A 4441-nucleotide genomic window follows, 5' to 3' on the forward strand; every position below is an offset into this window, starting at 1 on the left:
TATATATATATATATATATATATATATATATCATGCCAAGTATGTGTAATATACTTTTTCTCAAAAAACCATTGGAAACACTTGCATCTTCAGTAATTGAAACTTCAAAAAGAAAGAGATTGAGATGCTCATACAATACAAGAAATCCAGGCAGACCATACAGGCAAGTAGGAGATGATAATGAACATATACCTGCATTCATACTGAACTGTTTGGTGTCTAGTTGAAAGAAAACAGTTGGAATAAACATTTGCTTTCTGGTCAAAATTTGTGAACTGATAGAGAGAAAACACTGAACATAATAATCCATATATAGACAAGGGCTGAATAAGTAAAATTAAATTCATATTTATGAAATATAGGAGAGAACTTTATTAATGAAGCCCCCCAGTGGGGGCAGACTTACAACACTAGAATCTGGGTTTTGATACCCATGGTGAGCAGAGCACAGATAGGCTATTGTGTAGCTTTGTGCTTAATTACAAACAAACAATTATTAATGAATCATTATCTGAACTTGAAAGTAAAAATGTTCTTGTGCTTCCTAACTTACATGCTTAAATGACTAGTTATCATTAGTACCCGGGTGTTGTTGTTTTTTTAGATTTTTTACTTCCATTCAACTATGCATAATTCTATTATCTTTCTTGACTTCTATTTTAGTACTTCAACACCTCAGAATACTGTATTGCTTTGTTAACAGTTCATTTATGGCTTGGAAGCTCTTTGGACAAAATATATAATTTTTAGTAATTGCCACTCATCTCCTTTTCAGCCTGGAAATTATAATTCTTTCTCTGTTTCAAATATTGACCCCACAAACGTTTTAAACTTTGTAGTTGATAAACCTCATTTAAAACTGTATGATTATCCTGGTTTCATCAAGTACTTTTGTAATGGTTTCTAAACTTTAGGAATGACAAATAAATTTATTTCATTTTCTTGAATACTTCAATAAGACAGGAAAGTCTTTTCATTGAATTTTCCACTGTAGAGTGCAATGATATGGGATAAAATTTACGTATTTGTCTCATTGCATCAGGAATGACAGGTGTTTTTCAGGAGATTGTACATTTTCTGTTTGAGAAATGGAGAGTAGTGTTGAAAATTTCCCTGTAGTCATGTTTCTTTTGGTAAATGAAATATATAAGTAGGAATAATATGATATTGATTTATGTTCAGTGATTACAATCTGAATAGGGAATAGGATAATAAAAGTAAATGTTGCTTAAAAACAAAACGTTTTTGTGGTGTTAGAATATCATTACCAGTAATGTATAAGTTATGTAAAGTTTGTATATCTTTGTGTGAGAGATCATTAATAACTATGACTCTTTATTTTTCTGAAAGGAAGTTTTAGTATCTTCATGAGCTTGTACAAAAGTCTTAAGTTAATGTTAACAAAAGTCCTGTTATTATCATGCAATTTGAGACTAACAATTATCATCCACTTTAGATATGCACAAGAATCTCTGATAATGCAAGACTGAAATAGCAGTTTTTACAGTGTGAAGTATCTCTGATAATACAAGTTTGAAATAGCAGTTTTCATGGTGCAAGTTATGCTCATCTTTATTTTATGAAAAGTTTTAGGTGAAATTCCTTTCAGAGAATATGATGAAGAAATAAACAAGTTGTACTTCTGTAAGTGAAAATACAGTATTATTTGAATGTAAGCTGAATGCTATTTTCCTAAAAAATAATACTTAATTTATTATCACTTTTATTTGTGCTCGAACCTAACCATTAACATTCTTCATAAATTAGAGGTTCAGTTAGAATCAATTTTGGCACATTTTTATACTCATTAAATCATTTTATTTGTGTGTCTATAAATATCTCCAAGTCAAATGAAATCTTATTACTTTTTAATGTGTTTACTAGGGTTGTGGCGATACAGTGATACAATATGATTGTATCTATACATCATCTGACATTATACGACTTATGTATCTTCTAATAAAGTCTTTTTGGTAAAAGTTAATGTTTTAATATATAGAGTCAAAGTAGTCATTGCTCTAAGTGTAAAGTGATTTTGGTGTAAAGATTAAAAATACTTTTCTCCATCTAAAAATTAACAAATTTCTTTATGTAATCTCTAAAACCTCTGTAATAAATTTCCAACTTTTTTTTGATAAATCTTCATATTTTATCTGCTATATGCACTACCCTAATTTTATGTGAAGTCGGCCAATTTGACCAGCCTTGTAACCATCACAAAAAAATACAAAATAAATCAAAGTTATCCTCTTTTTCTTTCTAGAATTACTTCAAATTGTAGCAGGAAACTACATTTGCTTACACTAAATAACTTAAACCTCTTAACAGTATACATCTGTTTCTAATTAACTTTTATTGTCAAGACTGTCAAACTTTGTAACAAACCATTGGTAAAACTGCTGTATCTAGATACGTATTGTATCGTGCTATCAATATCTAGACACATGTTGTATCAACTAAAATCATATCGTATCAACCCTAATGTTTACTGTGCAAGATATTTTTATTTTTGTATTACACAATCACAAGGTTATGTACAAAACAAATGAAGTTAAACCTTAAAATTCTAATTTATATTGTATACCAATCACTGCCATTGATATTGATGTATTGCATCACGTTTGAATAATTTTATGTTTTTGTCTGGTACAAATTATTGGTATAAATAATTAACCAAATTATTAAGTGAGAACATAAATTTTCTCTCCAAATTACGTGGAAGACCCCAGCAGTGATTAGTGGGATTAATTGCAATATTGATGGTGTTTTTTTAGTACAACTAGTATATTATCAGGAACCTGTTATACACAAAGTAATGAACCCACAAGCAATTTGTTGCATAAAATGCTTTTAGAAAAATGTGTTTCAAAAGCTGATGTGGTCTTGTAATTCTGTGTCTAATATTCTGAAGTACACTGTTCTTTATAGTGTATGTATATTTATACATTAATGTGACTTACCTGTCCATGGGAAATATGGTTTACATGCATTCAGTTGGAAGACTGTGAACATCAAGAAATGAGCTGCCTTGTAGTGGTTGTGGCAAAAGTGCATTAAATGTTTTAATACTATAAAGACATTATAGTATGTTTGTATGTACATATACGTCATGTACTTAAGTTTTGTGACTTCTCTCTATTGTGTGGAAATGTGAGCCCCAGGATTCGGTTGGGGGAGATATGTTAGTAAGTCACTGCCATATTTCACATTTTGTATGTTGCATCAACATAAAAGCTTATTTTTATATATACATAAATAAGAAGTTCATATTTGTTTGCACATTGATTAAATATGAAGAATTGTAATGCTAATGATATTGAAGGTGATGGTTGTGGATTGGTAAATGAGTTTTATGTATGTATATATAGGTTATAGCAGTGGTCATGTTTTGAGTGACATTAAAACATATTCAGCCAAATCATGCCTGAAGGTGTTGATATAATATATGATAAACTGAGATTTAAACTACTTCAGGATCACTGTTTTGTTTTTTAACACTTTTCTTATTGTGAATGTTATTTGTCATTTTAAAGACTAAAACTTTTGGTGTTTTGTACTTTAGTATGGGTTGGATTTACTTTTATGTTTTCATCATTGTCATTTGCATTTTGTAGCTACTGGATGAAAAAAATCTGGTCTGTATATGATGTCCTTTAGAGTAATTTGATGTCTTAAATCAATAAAGGAACTACCAATGCCATGATTTATTTGATTTACACTTATTAAATGAATTTTAATTTCATAATCTCACCTGAACTTGTTCTAACTTTGAAGAACATTTATCAGTGATACAACAGTGAAATCAAGAAAAAGTTTAATGTTTATTGAGAAACCTTCTGAACAAAGCAATTGCAATGTTTCAATCCATAGTATCGAGTCATTCTCTCAATAAAAGTTGCATTCATAAAGACAGTTAAATTTGTTACAGATTCTGTAACATTTTTTGAATTCTTCCTTATTTTCGATTGTAACTCTTACCTGATGATGACTCAATATGGATTGAAACATTATCAAAATAAGAACTTGATTACTGCTGTTATTTTATTTTGAATTATTGTTATTTTCATTTATAGAGTAATTTGATTGATTATTCATTTTTCTTTGAAGCCCAAGTAATAATTGCTTTGACTCTGAATATATTAATAAGGTATTTAATCAAAAAACAGCAATAATCAAAACATTTGATAAATAATACTTGTTGTGTTTTCATCATAAATTTACTTTGATCAAACTAAGACTCTCCACGTGTAATTGCTAGAGTGTTTACCTACTGAGTAATGTGTGTGTATATTGTTTATATATAAAGTATTAGTCATATATGAATATTTTAACTCAAGTTTTACACATCTTTGTACATTGACAGAACTGCTTATCCTAAAATTAATTGGCTAATACATGCTTGTGGTGGTGGTGTGTGTATGTATATATATATATATATATA

The 4441-nt window shown here is 29.0% G+C and overlaps 1 protein-coding gene across 1 annotated transcript in view; it reads left to right on the top strand.

Moving 5' to 3' along the window:
- Window positions 1-2115, top strand: part of LOC106457605 (F-box/LRR-repeat protein 6-like) — a 31452-nt gene extending 29337 nt beyond the window's left edge. Inside the window, exon 10 of the mRNA XM_022383597.1 lies at window positions 1457-2115. The gene's annotated coding sequence lies outside the window, so the exon portion shown is untranslated. The remainder of the gene's footprint in view (window positions 1-1456) is intronic.
- Window positions 2116-4441: the final 2326 nt, after the last annotated feature.

This window comes from Limulus polyphemus, unplaced genomic scaffold (assembly GCF_000517525.1).
Source record: "Limulus polyphemus unplaced genomic scaffold, Limulus_polyphemus-2.1.2 Scaffold351, whole genome shotgun sequence".
Taxonomy (NCBI): domain Eukaryota; kingdom Metazoa; phylum Arthropoda; class Merostomata; order Xiphosura; family Limulidae; genus Limulus; species Limulus polyphemus.